The sequence below is a fragment of the Dipodomys spectabilis genome, unplaced genomic scaffold (assembly GCF_019054845.1).
Source record: "Dipodomys spectabilis isolate Male_0828 unplaced genomic scaffold, ASM1905484v1 ptg000161l, whole genome shotgun sequence".
In the NCBI taxonomy this organism is placed as follows: domain Eukaryota; kingdom Metazoa; phylum Chordata; class Mammalia; order Rodentia; family Heteromyidae; genus Dipodomys; species Dipodomys spectabilis.
Window position 1 is genome coordinate 1,230,209 of NW_024870838.1, and position 21,275 is coordinate 1,251,483.

The 21,275-nt window shown below is 32.9% G+C and overlaps 1 pseudogene; it reads right to left on the reverse strand.

Moving 5' to 3' along the window:
* Positions 1 to 20,943: 20,943 nt before the first annotated feature.
* On the reverse strand, positions 20,944 to 21,040 carry LOC122119050 (annotated as a pseudogene).
* Positions 21,041 to 21,275: the final 235 nt, after the last annotated feature.

Consider the following 21,275-nt stretch of genomic DNA (forward strand, 5'->3'; position numbering starts at 1 on the left):
GATGGAAGCATAGAATTCCAGTGTGTGTATGTGTATGTGTGTGTGTGTGTGTGTGTGTGTGTGTGTGTGTGTGTGTGTGTGTGTGTGTGTGTGTGTGTGTACCACATTTTCTTGATCCATTCTTCTGCTGAGTTGCATCGGGGTTAGTTCCATATCATAGCTATGGTGAATAATACTGCAATAAACATGGTTGTGTTGGTAGCTTTGTGATCATTTGGATAAATGCCCAAAAGTGGGGTTGCTGGGTCATTGGGAAGCTCTACAAGGAGTCTTTTGAAGAAATTCCTTACTACTTTCCAAAGTGGTTAAACAAGTTTACACTCCTACCAATAATGCAGTAGGGTTCCCTTTTAGCCACATCCCCACCAGCATCTGTCATTATTACATTTCTTGATTATAGCCATTCTAACTGGAGTGAAGTAAAATCTCAATTCTTTGATTTGCATTTCTTTTATGACTAGAAAAGTTGAGTATTTCTTCAAGTGTCTAATGGGCATTTTTTATTTCATCTTCAAAGAAGTCTCTCCTTAAGTCTTCAGCCCACTTAGTTATTGGGAAGTTGTTCCTTTGAGGATTTGTTGTTGGGGGATTTATGATTTTGAGTCCTAAGTATATTTTAGATATAAGACTTTGTCTGTTTTTTGACTCATGAAGAACTTCTCCCTGTAAGTGGGCTTTCTATCGATCTTGCTATCTATGAGCTTTACCTTGCAGAAGCTCTGCTGTTTCATGCAATCCCATTTCTCCAATGTTTCTTTGATTTGTTTTGTTTCTGGTTCTCTATTAAGAACATTTTGGCCTGTGCTAAAGAGCCCTAGATTTTCTCTTATCATTCATGTAATGTTTTCATGGCGTCTGCTTTTATTTTGAGGTCTTTGATCCATTTGGACTTGATTCTCATCCAGGCTGATATATATATATGGATCTAGCTTTAGTTTTCCACAGGTGTTTAACCAATTTTGCCAACACCATTTACTGAAAAGGCTGTCTTTCTTCCGTTCTATCTTTCAGCTCCTTTGTCAAAGATTAAATGGCTATAGGTCACTTGGTTCTTTTCTGAGTCTTCTGTCCTATTCCTTTGGTCCTCAAGACTGTTCTTGTGCCAGTACCAAGATGTTCTTATTACTATGGCTTTTCGCTTTAGTTTGAAATTTGGATATTGCTCCAGTGCTGTTGTTTTGGCTAAGGAATGACGAACCTACAGCGAGCATTATACTTAATGGTGAAAAGTTAAAGTAATTTCTCATAAATTCAGGAAAGAGATAAGGATGTCTGCTCTCTCCACTCCTCTTGAACTTAGTATAAGAATACTAGCTGGGATAATAAGACAAGATGCAAACTTAAAGGAAATCCAAACAGGGAAAAATGAAGTAAAATATACAAGATGACCAATGGAATAGAATTAAAAACCCAGAAATGAACCTACAGTCCCATAGGCATCTAATTTTCAATAAGGGAGCTAAAAAAATAGAATGGAAGAAAGACAGCCTCTTCAGTAAATGGTGTTGGCAAAATTGGTTAACTACTTGTAGAAAACTAAAGCTAGATCTTTTTTTATCACCCTGCACCAGAATCAACTCCAAATGGATCAAAGACCTCAGAGTCAAAGCAGAACCTGAAAATATTACAGGATGGAATAGCAGAAACTCTAAGTCTCCTTGGCACAGTCCAAAATTTTCTTAACAGAGATCCAGAAACACAAAAATATCAAAGACAAATGGGACAAATGGGATTGCATGCAATTGCAAAGCTTCTGCATAGCAAAGGACATAGCTAGCAAGATCACTAGAAAGCCCACAGATTGGGAGAACATCTTCACTAGCCATACAATGGACAAGGGTCTCATATCTAAAATATACCTGGAACTCAAAAAATTAAATCCCCCAACAACAAATCTTCAAAGAAACAACTGCCCAATAAATAAGTGGCCTAAAAATGAGAAATTTCTCTGAAGAGGAATGAAGGATGGGCAATAAACACATGTAGAAATGCTCTTTAGTAATTAAAGAAATGCAAATCTAAACAGCATTGAGATACCACCTCATCCAGTTAGAATGGCTATAATCAAGAACTCTAATAACAACAGACGATGGAGGGGATGTGGACAGAAGGGAACCTTACTGCACTATTGGTGGCAGTGTAAACTTGTTCAACCACTTTGGAAAGCAATATGAAGGTTCCTCAAAAGACTCCACATAGAGCTCCCCTATGACCCATCAATCCCACATTCTGGCATTTACCCAAATGTTCACAAACAAGACCAAACTAAAGCTTCCAGGTCGACTATGTTTATTACATCATTATTTACCATAGCTAAGATATGGAACCAACCCTGATGCCCTTCAGTAGATGAATGGATCAAGAAAATGTAGTATATATACACAACAGAATTCTATGCCTCCATCAGAAAGAATGACATTGCCCCATTTGTTAGGAAATAGAAAGAATTGGAAAAAATTATAGTAAGTGAAGTAAGCCAGACCCAAGAAAACATAGGTACCATGGTCTCCCTTATTTGCAGTAACTAGAATATGTCTGAGTCAATCAGAATAGGTCAGATAAGTTGATGTTAGGGAAATGAAAGCTAAGATATGTATTCAAATTTTTTTCTTCCATGGGATTGTTTCTAACACATTTATAAGATTATTTCTTTGTTGCTTTATATGTCCCTCCCCCATGGTATAACCACTGCTTTAACTGTATTCGATGTCGGTATAATTTCTGGAAGGGAATGGCAAAAACCAATCGTTTAACTATGGATACAGGTGGACCCATTGCAACAATAAGATGTACAAGTCATTATGTTGAAATCGAAATTTACAACTTTGGTGGGGGGAGGAGGATTGGGTCGGGACAAGGGAGGTAGATGGGAAGGGATGGATAGGGGAAACAAAGTAGAAGGCTACAATGCTTGACAGGAAATGTACTCATTATCTTGCCCAGGTATTTTAACCCTTCTGTACAGTATTTTCACAAGAAAAAATAATAAATTTAAAAAAAGAAAAAGAGAAGAAAAAATAAACATGAAGATGACATGATCTTGTATTTAATGGACTCTATGGACTCCACTCCCAAGTTACTTGTGCTGATCAGAAACTCTGGTGAACTAGCAGAAAATAATTTTTTTCTCAATAAAACCAACCAAGAAAGGAATAAAAATAAACAAGAAAGGAATACAGAGTTGGAAATTTGGGCTAATTTTGTCATTATGTTTTGAGAAGTCAAGTTTCCTATAGAAATGCAACTCATATATAATCCTCAGTTGTGTTTTAAATGTTGTCTTAATTACAGATCATTTCTAGATGCAAAAGAGCTCATGACTCCGAACCAAAAATTTGAAAAAGTAAGCATCATTATGTTAGATTCCAAAGAAATGTTGAAGGATTACAAAAGTTTAAGCCTGGAGAAATAGGAAAGTTCATTCAATGTAGGACTTTGTAGACCTGGCTAAATTAGAATTTCGATTTAAAATAGATATTTTTTGTTTGTAATTTAATATTCTATAGGATACTACAAAATTATTTTCAAGTAGAAGATTTAATTTACAAATTCACAAATGATTCTGGCATTCTAATTGACTAGAGTAGTCTTTCAAGTGAGGTATAATAAGAAATTAGTTGGTAGATAATTCCAACAGTTCATGTGTAAAATTATAATGTGAATAATCTAGACAAATAGACAACAAATTGATTATATTAATTTATAAATATAGAAACAGCAATCTTTTGAGACTTTGGTGTAACATGGTATGAAGAGTAATTGGGTGACATCTTTTTTTTTCTACCTATACATATCACAGGAAGAAATTTCCTTAATTATGTACCTCTGTATACAATGAGAAAAATGCTACGTTTGAGGTTTGTTTTTATTTTGTTTTTGTTTTTTGGTTTGTCCTAGGGCTTAACCTCTGGGCTGGGGCACTGTCCCTGATCCTGTTTTTGCTCAAGGTTACTGCTCTACCACTTGAACCTCAGTGCCACTTGGGTCTGGCTTTTCCTTATGAGTTTATTGGAGATAAGAATCCAAGGAAATTTCTTGCCTGGTAGGCTTTCAATCATAATCTTCTAATCTTAATATTAAGGTGTACAGATCTCTTGAATATCTATGATAAATTATGTATATAATAAAATAAATAAAAATAAATAATATTTGCAAGTGTTCTGATCTCAAGAAAACCACTGCGGGGAAAATGATATAGGAAAGTTTAGTGTAGTATTCTTTCCACAATAGGAAGGGCATCACATTAGCAGAAGTGTAGTATTGTTTCACAATAGTGTTAAAGTAGTCATGATGTGAATTTAGGGAATTTTAAGGCACACCTTACAAGTTGGAAATTGTTAGGCTAGGATGACTTTACGGCATAAAAACTTGGGAATGATTGTTATAGAAATAATAGCTTACTCTGATGAACAAATGTTTACTCTTACGGAATTATTTATTGGAAGTGGCACTGTGGCTCAAGAGGTAGAGTGCTCACCTTGAGCTGCAGAGCACAGGGAGAGCGCCCAAGCCCAGAGTTCAAGCCCCATGACTGACAAAAAAAATAAAAGAATTAATTATTATAGATACTTCATAGTTTTATCCTCTACAAGAACGTGTCTATTTTTTGTTGGCTTTTAAATATGTAATGCCTCATTGAAAACTGCATCTATTGCAGAATTAAATAAAATGCAAACAGGTACTATTTTGAATGTCTCTGGTATAACATGTTCAGTATTTGAAAATGAGTAGTTAGTAGTCTTAGGAATGTTGAGGAACAGATATATTCTGTCCTCTTAACAATTAGTCAGTTTTCAGTTTTCAGTTAGGAGTTTCCATAGAATTGAACTGTTTTCTGTTTTAGTATGTGACAATACTAAAATAATGTTTTTTCAAAACAATGGGAAGTATATTCTGAAAATAATGTATAGTTTGATAGCATTCCAGTTGATGTATCTCTGATAAAGAAAGAGCTAATTCAAGTTAGCCGCCAAAATGTTCATTTTAAAAAAAGGTAATACACATGAATAATATTTACTATACCAATGCAGTGAAATTATATTTTATGTAGCTCATTTTTAACTTAATTTTGTTAAGGTGATATATAGAAGGGGTTGCAGTAATTGTAAGGTATTGAATACATAACATGTCAAAATTTTTACCCACTCCCTCATATTTCTCACACTTTTCCTTCACCCCAATACCCCTCACAATTTGTAATGTAAATTTCCAATAGGTTGTCCTGTGAGTATGGCTATTTCATCGGTTTACCTTTTGTCCTTTTTCTCGCCATTTTATTGTTCTGCTTCCTTTGCCAAATGAAGATAAATGTATATACAATACACAGGATACTGAAATCAAATACAACAGTGGACAAACCATAGCGGAAAACACAAAAGAAAAAAGAAATCACATAGTATATTAAAAAAAACATCCATAATGAAAAACCTCTCTTTCCATATCTAGGAGGTTATTTTGCTCAGCATCATTTTCTATGGTCATTTATACCTAGCTATTGAGCCATTCTACTCATCTGCTAGGACTATTTCCTATTTATTATTAATTATTATTATTAATAACTCTTTCCTAGTTATTACAAATGAGGGATACCATGGAATCTGTTTCTTTGTGTCTTGCTTATTTTTCTTTGTAGGATTTTTCCAAGTCTTTCCATTTCCTTGTGAATAGGAAGCATAGAATTGCTCCGTATATATACAAACCACATTTTGTCAATTCGTTCATCTACTGAGTGGCATATTCATTTAAAACATGATTGCATGTAAATATCACTTAAGGCCATTTAAAAATGACAGATTCCACCTCACCAGATATAATAATATCATGATTTCTAAGTAAGATAGTATTTTATGGTGGTACAAGTGTTGAGATATAGGATGAGTCTAATGTATATCTTGCACTGAATTAGGCAGGAAGATATCCAATATCATGTAGGACTAAAGTGGTAGTGACAAAATATTTCCCTTGAGAAAGATATAGGAGGCTGCCAGAAGTATGAAGTAGTTCAGATAATTTTGAAGAATTTAGAAATGCAAGCTCAATTATATCTCTTTAAATAATAATTATGTAAGTGGAAGGGCAAAAGAAGAGTAAGAGAAGAAAATAACTGACAGCAGATCATTGTCCCAAGTTAGAGAATAAATAGACATAATTTTAACTTCCAAGTTAAAGAGAGACCAATATAATATGTCCCACTTAAGTTAGGTACATGCAAAATATTTACTTGGCTTTTCCCTAGTTAATGCTCCAAAATAAATGAACACTTATAAGAAAAGTTATGTGATTGCAATTGCTTCAACTTGAACACTAATTGTGATCAGGCCTTTTTTCTCACTTTGTACTTGGAAAATTGTCCCTAAGTTGATGATGTTGTGACTGATTAGAGTCAGAGTTAGGGGCTTCTACTTGTACAATTAGCCCAGAATAGTTTAAAGCAGTTTTCCACCCAAGATATCCAACTAATACCGTCTGAACCTATACTATGAACACACACAAGCACCTGAAAACATTATTTGAAATTATAATTCAGGTTTTCTTGGCACATTCTACTTTGTGCCTTTGTCTTCTTTGCATATGCCTTTTGAGTTCATAGTTGCTCTATTTCCATTTCATCTATACAAAATGCTCAGAACATTGTTCAACTACCACTTCTTTGTACACGCCCAGTCTATGTATGAAGGTATTTTGTCCATGTTAAGCAATAGGGTAATACTAACTCTCTGAGAAGAAAAGTGCCACAATATAACCCTATGCCCACATTAAAGGATGTAGAATTTAAAGCATTTTGAGACAAACAGTGGTATTAGAATTGAAAGGCTCCTTAGGGACATTTTCCTGGAGTTCATTGGTTTACCCAGGAGAAATATAAATATCCATAAAATTTGGAGCTAATTAGTAAGTATCCAAATTAACATGAGATCCTAGATGTTGTGTTAATACAAGTCAAGATTGTATTATTGTTAAATCAGAATCTTTCACTCCTTGACAATGTGTATGAGAAAATGAAAGAAAGACATTAAATCAAAATATCTTATCTTTTTAGTCATTTAATCCTAGTGGTGAGAGTAATGTCTGAATTTTTCCATTCAATAAAAGCTTGAAGTTTATAAGAACATTTTCCTACATGTAAGAATTTGTGTCAGGTTTGTTCACACAGCATGGAGATATACCTAACAAGAATTAGATTTCAATAGTGTATATGGAAGTTATGATGTGTCAATAGCTATTGAGGCATTTTCTCTTCTAAAGAGGAATCAATTCCAGGAGTTTTCAGTCACATCAGTAAAGCTGTATGTTCAACCTAATACTTGGATTTACTTGTCCCATATTTATAATGAGTACGCTGATAAGATATCCAAACATATCTAAATATTTTTCAATAAAATCCCAAACTGATATGGATAGGTGGGCCACTAATTGGAACTGTAGGACAAATTAGTCTTGTTTGTGCTGTAGTTCAATCTATAATCTCCTGGCTAAATAAAGTTTTCAAAAATATTCACAGAGTATCACTAAGAAATGTTCATGATATTTATATCTGTATAACATTTCTAAGGTCAGGATTTAAGCATTTGTTCCCAACATTTAGAATCAATAGGATCTGTTAAATTAATGGATCCAGAATTTTATGTATTCACATTCATATCTCAACATTTTATCAATATGACTTTCACCAAAACACTGTTCTTATTGAACTTGTCTAGGTCCTTTTACTTTTCAAATCCAAATAGTAGATTTCCTTCCATATCTTCTTGAAAATTCTTTCCTTCCCTTTCTTCTGTAAACCTGTGTTTATTACTTTTTTGTTTCCTTATTTATCGCTTTCCTCCAATCTTGTCCACACTGGTACTCACATTGTTCACACTTCGTCATAACTTTCCTTTTCCTCTTCCCTTTAGTAATGTCCCTGATTTTATTATTATTTTTCATATTCATGGTCGTGAATATTTTGATGATGTCCAAACAGACGTATCTTTGCATCTCTTTAACATAAACCTTAGAACTATCAGTGAGTTTTTTTCCTCTAAATCCATCTTTTCCACCTGTAGTCCTTATCACCAAGAATGTAACTAACACAGTTAGGAGACAGAGATGTGGAAAAGCTTTTGATTTACTCTTACCCTACCTCTATCCATTAGATAAGATGAATGATCAAGATTTTCTCAGTTTCTGTCACTAATGTAATTTCTATGTACTCCTTTTTATTCCCTTGATATCAGCCTATTGCAAATACTCATCACCAGTCACTCAGTCCTATAACAACTGTTTACAAAGTATGCATTTCTCCCCATAGTCTTTTCATATTGTTCCTGTCCATCACCCAATGACTCTCTTTGTAACCACACAGAGTGAAGAACTCAGACAAAAATTCTAGTATCTTCATTTACTCACAACATTGACGGGTGGTCTTACATTTCTCATCTTTAAATGGATGTAATCTACCAGAAATATTGAAGAATATATTTGTTGAATTCTAGAGCAAGGAAAAAGAAAAGTGAAGAATCCTTACATTTTCTAACTTAGCTTTCAAATAAGGAAAGTGTCAAATTCTGTTTGTTGGTATAAAGTCAGAAATAGTTTCATGCAGAAATAAAAATAAATTTTAACTCCTGGCTCTATAGCTTGTGTCCTTTTATGGTAACTGCAGATATGTAAGTAGTATTATGTAAATTGTGTCATGTATTTACAGCTGTAATGAAGAACATACTCTTAATATATCATTGGAAAACATTGGTTATTGAATGGTATGTATATGAGAAGGTTATTTGAACTAACCACACAAAGTTGAAACCTACATCTTAGTCCATCAAAATGTGGAAATAAACGATTTTATTTATAAGAAAATAATACCACCAAGAACAGTGAGTATACCTTACAAAGACTGCTGGAATAACATTGGGGTTTTTACTCTCCACCAGTTTATGTGATTGTATTTCTTGATATTCAAACTCTCCTCTTGTTATTCTGTTGGTTTTTTATTTTTGGTTCGTCATGGGGCCTGGACTCTGGGCCTGGCACTGTTCCTTAGCTCTTCAGCTCAATGCACTCTACCACTTGAGCCACAGTGCCACTTCCTGCTTTTTCTGCTTATGTGGTGCTGAGGAATCAAACCCAGAGCCTCATGTAGGCAAAGCCAGCACTCTGACACTGAGCCACATTCCCAGCCCTCCTCCTGTTATTCTTAATTTATGTAATCCAACGCTGTTTATAACTATGCATTCAATGTGGGAAATCCAGCTTCAAAGATGTCTAAGTTTTTTTTTTCTTTTCAATCACAACATCCTCATTATCAGGCTAAACTGTGGTCATCATCCTCTCCATCCAAATTATTATTAGCATCATAAGTACTAATTATTGAACGTCGGATATGTTTCTATGATTTTATTATTATTTGCTTTTGATTAATAATTTTAATGTTTCCACTGTGCATGCATCCATATTGAAATTCTGAACAAATAAAAAACTAAAACATGTCTGTTAGCTTGACTATGTGCTTATAACAAATTATGGAATAGATTTTTGGAAGCATTGCAAATTCCTAATCAGTATGAATTAACTTACTCTCTCTCCCTAACTACAATCAAATACTTAAGAGTTTGGGCAGAACCTTTTCAAGTAATATAATGTAAATGTTACTACAATAGCATGTGTATATCTAAAATTCCCTTGAAAATAAAAAACTCAACTTTATATTGAAATATTAGTTATTTTATTCTAGGAAATTTTTAGAAAAATAGACTGTATTTCTTTGAAATGAAAAAGGTCAAAAATTGTAGAGTAAAAGTTTTAGAGAGAGTCTTTCTTCTATGTGTGTGTGTGTGTGTGTGTGTGTCTTCTATATATATAATATATATATGTATATATATATATATATATATAAATGTTATGTGTAGAATATTACATTTTCGGGGATTATTTGTCCTCAGAAATATATACATATATCTAAATTTATGTGTAGAATGATATACATTATAGTGAAACAAGCATCTTAAAATATAAGTAAAAAAACAAAAAAACTTCATGAAACCAAGTGCCGGTAACTCACCCTTATAATAAGAGCTATTCTGGGTGCTGAGATCTTAGAATTGTTTTCGAAACTAGCCCAGACAGAAAAGTACTTGTTACATTCTTATCTCCAATTAACCACTAAAAACAACACCCAGAATAACAAAATATATCACATTAATTTCACAAAAGCATCTTTTAACGGCTGTGAACATTTCTTAGAAATATGAATACATACCTCTGGGAAATGTTAAGTAAAATAGTATAGAATATTTACGTCTATATTAAAGACATGACTATTTAGATTGTTTAAGATATTTAGGTAATGATTAGAAGTTAAGAATAATGATAGGTAGGTCATATATTGAGACTGTCTATTTTTATATTATTTTACAATAGTAATAAAATGATATTTATAATGATTACATAAAATTACTCTTGCTTGCTATTTGAATTATCATAAAGGATAAATATTTTTAAATGATTTCCAAAGCAAAGTAGTATCAATTTTTTTGTAATTTCAAAACAATTATGAAAATGATTTCAAGGCTGGTTCACTCTAAGTCTATATTTGTTTTCTTGCTCTAGTTTTCATATGTTAGTAGAAATTAAAATTCCAAAAATTTAATGGATATTGGCATTCAGGAACATCTTCACATACACTAATATTGGAGTCCCTTAAGTGGAATTGTTTTATTTCATTTGTTACTTTCACAAATATATCAAGATGATTGTGTATTTTGTTCCTTTCACTGCTTTTGGCTCTTATCTTGAGAATACGTTTTTCCTAGCAAAGTAGAGATAAGCAATTGGATTGAGCAAGTAACATATGACTTCCATAAAATGCAGATGCATAGATTAGTGTCTACTGTCATTTGCTAAAATTTTCTTCTGAAAAGTTTGTCAGTTACTTAGAAGTTTTTCTCCTTCCCCTCCACAAATTATACTGACATCAAATACAGTGAAAGCAGGGGTTATACTGTGGGGGAGGGACATACAAAGCAACAAAGAAACAATCTTATAAATGTGTTAGAAACAATCGCATGAAAGAAAAAAAAACATTTGAATACATATCTTAGGGTTCATTTCCGTAACATCACCTTATCTGAACTTTTCTGCTTGACTCAGACATATACTAGATATTGAAAATAAGGGAAACCATGGGAAAAAATAGGGATACTGGTGGACCCATTGCAACAATGAGATGTAGAAGTCGTTATGTCGAAAAATGAACCTTACAACTTTGGTGGTGGGGGTAGCTGGGAGGATTGGGTGGGAGGGCAGGGAAGGATAGAAAGGGATGGGAAGGGGAAACAAAGGAGGAGGCTACAGTGCTTGATAAGAAATGTACTCATTATGTTCCCATGTAATTGTAAAAACCCCTCTGTACAATATTTTCACAATAGAAATTAAAAAAAAATAAAAAAAATTACTTAGAAGCGATGCATAATTCCTAGGTATTCCAGTTATCACATATACTTTTGGATTGAGTTATCTCTGTATAAATTCAAACGGACAAAATACCCTCAAAATAAACAGAAATCACATCTTTGTTTTAAATGCAGAGGTTTACAAAGAGTTTTTATCCAGCACCAAAACCACCTTTTTAGCAATTCTGAATTTTGTGTGAAGAAGTTTTAACAAGTTTTTTTTTCCTGACATGCAATTCACTTACAATATATTACCTCCTTTTATTGTATACATTTTAGTGCTTTGGAAATGAATTGTACCTTCATAGGTTTTCAAAGCCTAATTTTCACAAACTTGCATTTCTTCAAATAGAAATGCTGTAAATTTTAGAACAGACATTGAAATAGATTTAAAATTCAGTTACAAGAATTTGCCCAGCATACATCCTCTATAGTGTGTCTTTTCAAAATTTGTTTTGGGGGATCATTTCCAGGGTCTCACACATGCTATTCAAGTTCACTGTCAATTAACTACATTCTCTGTCCAAAAAAGGTTTTTACTTCTGCTTAATACTTTCATAGAAGTGTAATGTCTGGATCCTATACAATTCTCTTTCACCTTTTGAAGACTTGAAAACTTGTTTGCTTAAATGATTGCAGTATTATACAAATCGATCACTATGAGAAGTATACAATTTCTCCACAAATGCATTACTATATTTTGCGTCTTCTTTTTATATTATGATCATACTAGTGAGTTTTCTCTTTATTATTTCTTAGACACTAAAGAGGAGCTTATTTCATATGCTCCTCCTATTGACTATTAATTTACATATGTTATTTAAAGAAATATCCTATTCAGGAAAAAAATTTATATACAATTAGAAGACATAAAAATACTTAAGTTTAAGAATCATTGTAGCATTAACATTGTAGCATTGACAAATATGTGCCCTCTATCTGTTGGTTATGGTTTCATTTCTGTTATAGTGTCCTTTGAATTATGAAACGTTATCACTTGATATAATCCAGTTCTTGCTTCTCTTTAGCCACTAATGTTTTCCATGTCAAATTTTTCGAAACCTTTACTGATCCAATGTCATGAATTTTTACATTTATGTTTTATAGGTTTTTACATCTCACATTTAGTTTGATAATCATTCTTTATAAGGTTTGAGGTAGGCCAGGTGCCAGTGGCTCACACCTGTAATGCTAGCTACTCAGGAGGCTGAGATCTGAGGATCGTGGTTTAAAGCCAGCCCAGGCACGAAAGTCCATGAGACCCTTATCACCAATAAACCACTAGAAAACAGGAAGTTTTGCTGTTGCTCAAGCGGTAGAGTACTCAACTTGAGCTGAAGAGCACATGGACAGCGCCCAAGCCCAGAGTTCAAACCAAATGATCAACATACAAACAAACAATCAAAGGATTGAGGTAGTAGTCTCAGAACATTCTTTAAATCTAGAGAGGCAATAGTGCCAATACAACCATTTAAGATTCTGTTTTTATTTCATAATGTCATAGCATCCTTTTCAAAATCTGTGGACCATAAAACTAAGAATTTATTTTTGAAAAATCTGTTACCTTCTATGCCTCTGCTCTTATAGTAAAATTATGTTATCTTACTAAAAATGGTAATATGATTCAAAGCTAGTATGAATGCTCAAGCTACACCATTTTACAAGATGGTTCTGACTGACCTGTATTCCTTGAATTTACATACGAGATTATTGAGCAAGTGGACCAATATTCTCCAGAGTTATATAGATGTTTGATAGTCACTCATATTTCTCACCTTGTGAAAACACAAACTCCCGATATTATATATAGAAAAATGTCTTTAGAGATTGATCAATGCAACTAAAATTAATTTAGGAATGAGTTAAGTTTCAGATAACATTATAGCATAATAAAGCTGAATGGTAATGACTTAAGCTGTACTGCAGAAGAGAGAGGGGGGGAAGAATGGTTGACCACATAGGAGCTGTATGTCATTGGTACTGTTTCAAAAAACAGAAAGACTTCAGAGAAGAGAAGGAGAAAAATAAAGTGTCCTGAATCAAGTTCCTTTTTAATCCACCTTATAGTTTGGACTGAAAGTCAGATAACATGGAAAAAATAAAATAGAAAATAAGGCATTTTATAGAGCTGTTACAATGTAAAAAAAGTTGTAATAGGAATATAATTAATTTCCAATGAAATAAGAGAAAATATGACAATAACAATTGCTAACGTGGATAGAAGATGGATCACATTTTATCATATATAATTTTGAAAGGGCATACTAGGAATGAAAATTTAAAAGTCATAACTTAAAACACAATTTGTATAATAACTAGACAGTATAGTTCAGTGGTAAAACATTGACCTAACATATGTGAAGCAATTTTGTGATCTCCCAAGCATTACAAAGTACAAACAAAGCACACAAAAAAAAAACACATAAACAAACACACACACACACCAGATACACACATCTGGAATATTGTTATTATTATATTAAACAGAGGAAAATATCACAAACAGTAAAAGTATTATAAAATATGAAATCATATTATTGCTTATACTATTTAAAAGTTTAGTAGAAATAAAATATTCACAAGATACTTGGATTCTTATAAATTAAGTAAATTGAAAATTAAGAAATAAAAGACATGAGACATTTGCAAACAATTTTTAAATAAACATTTTGAAACATGTATCCTTTTATTTTGACAAAAGATTGATGTTACTGGTGTTTTAACTCAAGATTTAGAATATGATAACCAGGTGCTCTATATCTTGCCTGGGATGGCTATATCTCTAATCATTCCACTCTGGAAATGTTATGATAAGGTCTCATGGTTTCTCAGTCTCTCCCGAATTACAAACCCTATTTACACTTCCCACCATAGTTAGAAAATGGAAACCACAAATCACTATGCCCAGGTCAAACATTTTTTTTTTTAATTCAAGTACAAATATTTCCAAAAAGTGAACATGTAATGAAGCCTTTTTTAATACAGTCTATGCATCTTGAAAATACAGTATTTGTTACCTGGACAAATACGTTTAGAACTATAAGAAAATAAATTTATTTAAATTCACCAACCATATAAAATTTAAGAAAATAATTTTTAAATATTCACATGTTAACTATTTTGAAAGCAAAATATATGTCTGAATAATTTACGTGTGTTAAAATTATGCAAAACTAAATTAACTAATCCTACAACTCTGAAAAAAGAATTATCCTAAAGAAACAATAGAATATAATTAAGTTCAAAATTTGAAATTTAGAAAATAAAATGATGTGTACTCTTTAGTTGACTTAAGTAACTGTAAGCCCTATCTATATCAATTTTATAATAAAAATGCATGAACAAAGAAAGAACAGTACCCATTGGTCAATAGCGACAGGAAAAGCATCAGTAATTTTTTTTTGACTGTGCAAAAAAATCATTGGAAGAGATAACAATGCTCCTTCCATAATAAATGTACTCATTACCTTATTTATGTAACTGTATCCCCTCTGTACATTGCCTTTACAATAAAATTAAATTGAAATTGAAAATAAACTAAATAATATACCAATTAAGAATTCGTAGATAGCTAGGAAGGTGGCTCAGTGGTAGAGATCTTGCTTTCCATGCTTGAGGCCCTGGCTTCGATTCCTCAGCATCACATAAACAGAAAAGTAAAAGCTGGAAGTGGTGCTGTGGCTCAAGTGTTCAAGTGCTAGCCTTGAACCAGCCTTGAGGAACAACGCCCAGGCCCAGAGTTCAGGTCCCACAACCGGAACCCCCCCCCAAAAAAAAAAACAGAATTACTAGAAACCATTGGGTTAAAAACTTTTTTGAAAACTGCCCTAAGAACCCAAATATAATTTGATGATACTATTTAAATACTTCAATTTCAGCAGAGAAACCAAAAGTTTAAAAACTGTTACAAAGTAAATTAATAAATCAGAATATATTACTATTAATAATAATCATAAGATGAATTTATAGTGGTAGTCAAATATGTAAGAAATGAGGCAATTTGCCATTTGTTTGCACTTAATAAGTGAGAAAGAATTTTTTAAGTCTTTTTAAATATATAATAAGTTTAATGAAGAAACTATCCTGTCCCATCATATGATAATTAGATGAAGGTGATATGAGAGCAAAGAGCAGATTGTACTAAGTTTTTGGACGTTAAAGTATATACTTATTTTGGTTGTGGGAAATTGTGTTCAAGTTGGGGTATTGTTTTTGTTAGACTGCTGTCATATCAGTGGTTAATTTTAGGATAAAGGTTCCCTTTCCACAAGAACATGCACGTGATCTGTCTTTTTAGCCTTCCCATTATCAATGGCATACGAGTTGCACACTAACTTGTCTAGCTTCCTACCTTGACTGGCTTGGATTCTGTAGTCCTTCCAATCTTAACCTGTAGATAGTGCAGGATGGTGGAAATAATCCAATGCACCCCGCTATAGATTGAGAAGGAAGTCCACTAAACTTTCTGTTCTCAAGCCTCCTAAGTAGTTAAGAGTTCAGATGGGAGCCCCTGGTACCAAGCAGTAAGAGTATTTCTTAAAGCAAGTAGACATATATATGACTTACGCATGTGAACACCTCAGGACAAGAATAAAAGAGCAGTGAAGTATTGAGGACAGGCCCAATTTTAACTAGCTTCTTGGAGGCTGAATAAGCTTAGCTAGCTACTCTGGAGGCTGAGATATGAAGACCATTATTCAAAGCCAGTCCAATCATGAAAATAAATGCGATTATCTCCAGAAAAACAGAAGTGGAACAATGTTTCAAGTGGTAAACAAATATCCTAGGTCACAGAAGCATAGAGATGATGAATGAATGAGCACTTGCACATGTGCGTGCATGTATACATGTGCATGTATACACACACACACACACACACACACACACACACACACACACAAACATAAGTATTGCAATGCGAAGTTCTTTTTTTACCTTGCAGTAATCTATTTCCCTGTATTAGTTTACAAATTAACAAAAGCAGCTAAGCACCTACTTACCTACAATTCATCATGTTTCTCTAAAGTCAACTCTCTTTTTGGAAACATGATTTATTTGACCCAAATGTAAACTATTCAGGAGTTTGATTCTTCTCCCTCAATTCTGTAGAATTAGATGATTTTTTAGCTTCATCCTAGCAATGTAATTTGAGAAATCCTACATCAATCAACGTATTTCTTTCACTAGAATTGAAGCCTCTTTCAAACAATTAATAATAGGTTTTTCTTCTCTTTGCTTGCATCTGTAGTTTTATTATCTTCATATATTTTATGATCTGTCTGTGTATGACAAAGACTGCTGTGAAAATAAAAAGACCCTTCGCAGCATTTATCATTTATATACCATCCATAGATAGGAAGGTGTTTAAATATTACTGAAATTTCTTTGGAATAAGTCATGTTCACCTTGATTATCGTGAAAAAGAAGAATTGGTTTCTCAGCATTTTAGGTAAGAACTTGATTGAAAGAAACAAAAGGAAAAGTGAGGAACAACCCAACACATGCATTCAAATGAAACAAAACAACCCAAGAAATCAGATTAATTCAGTACTCAAGAACCTGCAGGAAATGCAAAGACTTAAAAACACATCAGCTATGACAAGCTTATGAAAATCCTCACTACATTTAAGTCAACTCTTTTGAGGATAGAGGTTAAAGCCCAGACTGGAAAGAAAGATCTTTACACAATGCCATGCACCTGTTACTCTAAATTCCAGGAAGGATAACATAACGTGGACTGAGCCCAAGGTCATACACAAGTATCTGAAAAATAATCAGAATAATTTAGGGCTGGGGACATGACAAAGTGGTAAGAACACTGATTTAGGGGACACAAGACACTCAATTCAAACGCTAATATTTGGGTATTAAAGTAAAAAGCAATGATATTAAATAATTGGAATAATTGTAAGATTTGAATATTTGAGTGGAAAAATGCATGAGAGAGATAGAATGAACCCATGTTGCAATGTTTTCAACTTAAGTGAAAATGTTTTATGGTACTTCAGACAAAACAGTTACCCTGCAAATGCCATGGTTGTGCATTTGGGTGATGGAAATACTTTACTTACATAGGTGTAAATTAAATAGCTTTTATTTGGGTAGATTGTACTTCTTGAACTAAGAGCCTGGATGATGTCCCTGAGATTTTTCTCTCAAGGATACCACTCTACTACTTTGAGCCACAGTTCCAATTCTGATTTTCTGTTGGTTGTTTGGTGATAAGAGGCTCCTGGACTTTCTTGCCCAGGATGTCTTCCAACCATGATCGTCAGATCTCAGCTTCCCGAGTAACCAGGACGACAGGCATGAGCCGTCGATAGTATTAATAATTTAGTAAATTGTACAGTTACTGAAGTTATACATTATCATTATAACTTGTGTAATATATGTGTGTATGTATATATCAATGCATACGGATAGAAATATTTTAACATATTTTTGTATCTACAGTAGATTTATGAAATCATCCAGTATAAAATAAAATGGAAATAAAAGTTAATAAGGAGAAAAACAAAGGAAATTATCACATGTTTCTTGTTGCTAATTGCAATATGAATTGCGAGAATCAGTTTGGGAAAACCATCAGTACATTAACAAAATGGATAAGAGCTATTAATTCCAATCCATCTATTTGCCCATGGTGTGCAACCTCACACATGAGTGTCAAAATCAAACCACACTTTTTGCCTTTGTTTTTAACTCACCTGTTATAATTTAAGGATTTGATGAAGTAATCCAATAAAGTTTAAAATAATATTATTTGAGGCTATGAATTATAGCTGAAAATGATTTTAAATATGATCATAGCTAATTAAATTGCATATTTCTTACTTTTACTCTGTCATGTCCCTCATTCCCACATTAGGAAAGTTTATAGAAGGTTCTCACTAAATTATATGAAAAAAAATGTATTGAAAGCATATAGGCACAGTGTGGTTTTAGCTTATTGAGACCTGCAGGTGGAAATGTGCTTTTGACGACTTGCAATACATTCTGATGAAGATGAAAGGAGGGATGTTCTTATTCTGAAAAACTGGCTAGAGGATTGCTCCCACAAAGGTAGTGATGAATTCTTCCAAGGGGTTACAGTAAAATCACTTTCACAACCATGTTCACTGCTGCACTATTCACCGTAGCCAAATTACGGAAACAGCCCACATACCCTTTGGCGGAGTGATGGTTGGAGAAAGTATGGCACATATACACAATTGGATTGCACCTATCCATTTTGAAGACTGTTAAATTATTTGCAAGGAAATGGAGAGATATAAAAATATATTAAGTGAACTAAGTCAGAGCGAGACACACAAAGGACCCATGTTCTGTCTCATATTTGGAAGCTAGAAATTTATACAAGTTTACAAAAAATATTAACCAAAGCATGCTATTTGCAGAGGAGTATTTCAAAGGTGTAATTTCTTATGAAATTGAACTTTAATCCAACAAAATGAATACCAGCAAAATATCACTTGGAACATGTGAGTGGAAGTCAAATGAAGGAATAAAAAGAGTTATGGAGGAAGAGAGTGAAGGTATAATATTCAATGCAGATAGTATGAAACTAGAAAAATTAAAGTGGGGTGAGGTTTGGAAGGCTGTGGAAAAGTTATATAAAGGTCCATTATACTTAAAAAAACTGATTTGTTGAATGGAAATTCCGTGGTATAAGTATTTAAGATAATAAAATATAATTAAAAACAATGGAAATATCTGACATTAAATTCTATTTCCATCTCTTTAAAAAAATAAAATTATTTGCTCTATACTTTGATCAGAGGGATGGATTTTGTGGTGAGCTAGATCATTGCACATCTGTCTCTCTCTTCCTCTCTCCCTTTCATGGTTCTCATAGGTAATATGATTGCTCCATAATTATCCTAATTTATTTTGCTTTTATATTTTTGGTTGCATCATTTCACTTTCTGCTCTGCCATTTCCCAATTCATTTACATTGAAGGCATTATTTCCTATTTTCTCATTCCTAGAATAAGCTGCACATGAATACACCACTGGTCCTCATTTTCAGTCTGTACCTTTGAATACGGAGGAAAATCTTCCTCTGCTCTCTACCAATTCCCTACTCTCCAGTTAGAATAATTTAGAATAGTAAAAATGAAAAAAGAGAAAATAAATAATAGTGAAAAAACAGATGAAGAAAATTCACTGGATATTTCTGACCAGTTCATCCAATGTGAACTATTGGGGAAATACATGGACACCTCATTCTCACTGGCACTCAAATTCTCTGGTTAGGCAATTCTGATGAAGTTGAGGAACAAGATGAAAAAGTGAGAAATGGTATCAATTGCAAGAAAAAAATGGAATAGGATCCAGGTAAATTTCGTCTTTGTTCTGATGAAAATAATCGCCTTACTACAGTGCAGAGACTACTTTCCAAAAGGCCACTCATGTGAATACTAGGGATAACAATGAGTATACCCCTCTACATCGAGAAGCCTACAGTGGAAACTTAGACATTGTCCATGAGTTGGTGGCTCAAGGCAGATATTCATGTAATAACTGTGAATGGCTGGACACCCATGCACAGTACTTATACATGGAATAATACCAGAGTGGCTTCTTTATTTCATCATGATGCAGATACAAATGGCCAAACTAAAGGCCTCTTGACCGCCTTGCATCTTGCTGCTGGGAATAGATACAGCAAAGATACGCTGGATCTCTTTATGGTGAATCATTATATCAAACCAGGTCTGAAGCACAACTTGGAAGAAACTGCATTTGATATTGCCAAAAGGATAAATATGTATCACTACTTCTTTGAAGTTTTGGAAAGCTGTACATATTGTTCTCCTCAGTCCTAATGGTTCGGTTAAGTTTCTTAAATTTCAAAATTGCCAGTCCATCCTATGTGTCCATACAAAATATTTTCACAATACAAAGCAACAGCAATATCTTACTTTAAAAATTCATGGATTCCATGATATTCTTCCAAATGAATTGCCTGACTTTGATGTCAAAATATACTTGAGTTGTTTGTATACATCTATAATGATTTCTGTAGAGTTTGTGATTTTTTAATAAGAAATAATTTTGACTGATCTGTTGAAATGAGTAGTGCAGAAACTAAAGATATTTCTGGTGCTTGTCTTAAAAAAAGTATATTTTAAAATATTTAGTATTCTGTTTGTATAATGACCATAATCTATTTCATTCTCTCCTAGATATAATACTTTGAATTCGAAATTGTTTTATAATATATAGATTCATTAATAAATGTTTCCTTTCAGATTGCATTCGATATAGAAACAGTTTAAGATTCCTTTAATTCCTAGGTCCTTATATAATTTTATTTGGGATAAAATGACAATGTTATGTTATTTCAAAAGTTTTATAAAGGTTATTCTATGTAAAGGCCTTTTTAAAAAGGTGAAGATTGAATGATGTCAAACTAACTTTTGTTTCTATGAATTACATGTATTATTACACTTGTATATTTGTAATCAACATTTTAATAACTGCTTTTCATTCTTGCATCTGAAGAATGAAAAATATTCAATACTTCCCAAATTTTCATATCATCCTTGTGCAAGAGCCATGTAAATCTTTGTATTGTAATTCAGGTAGACGTGATGCTGAACCAAGTAGTATCCTGTAAATTTAAGTAATTAATGATGCAATCTTAAGACAGGCATATATCCTTGGTTGCCTATTTGTAACAAGGAAACCTTATTGTTCCCAAAATTGCCATTTATCTTATTTCTGTAAAATTCTGTGTATGGTGGAAAAAAACTTATATTGCTTGTTTGATTGCTCACATTTGCAATTTTTTTCTATGACTATTTTAAGTCTTTTTCATTTGAAATTTGATAATACTTT